The sequence below is a fragment of the Penaeus monodon genome, chromosome 27 (genome assembly GCF_015228065.2).
Source record: "Penaeus monodon isolate SGIC_2016 chromosome 27, NSTDA_Pmon_1, whole genome shotgun sequence".
NCBI classification, from domain to species: Eukaryota; Metazoa; Arthropoda; class Malacostraca; order Decapoda; family Penaeidae; genus Penaeus; species Penaeus monodon.
Genome location: NC_051412.1, coordinates 5,865,992 through 5,866,497, shown reverse-complemented (window position 1 = coordinate 5,866,497; position 506 = coordinate 5,865,992).

The window sequence follows — 506 nt, the reverse complement described above, 5'->3', positions numbered from 1 at the left end:
TTAATATTCACTTAACCCAGACATTCATATACCTCAAAATTCAGCACGGACTAGACCAGCATATATAAGAGATGCAGTCAGCCTAATAATCATTCCTCAAATACAACTTCCTTTTAAAGCCGGCGAGGATTTGCACAAGCCGACGTTTAATCCAAACATCCACATCCCGGGTCCCAATAACAAACGCAAACTGATTATCAAACAAACAATACGCGTATAAAAGACATGTTTGACTTCTAAACAATGCGAGAAACATAACTTCCCAGATCAAAGTGACATCCCCGTCGTTATGTTCTCTGACATCCTATCAGCCGAAAGGAGCTCACAGCCTCCGTGTCATCACCAGGACGAGATATCATCACGTTCCCAAGGCATCATCACAGTCGTCATCACTCTCAAGGGTAAACTCCAGGTTAGTATCTCGCTCTTGACGGAGGGAGGAACTTCGACTCTCTCGTTGTTTGACTTCTCAGATTTATTTCGGTTGGTTTGCATTGCTTTATTGA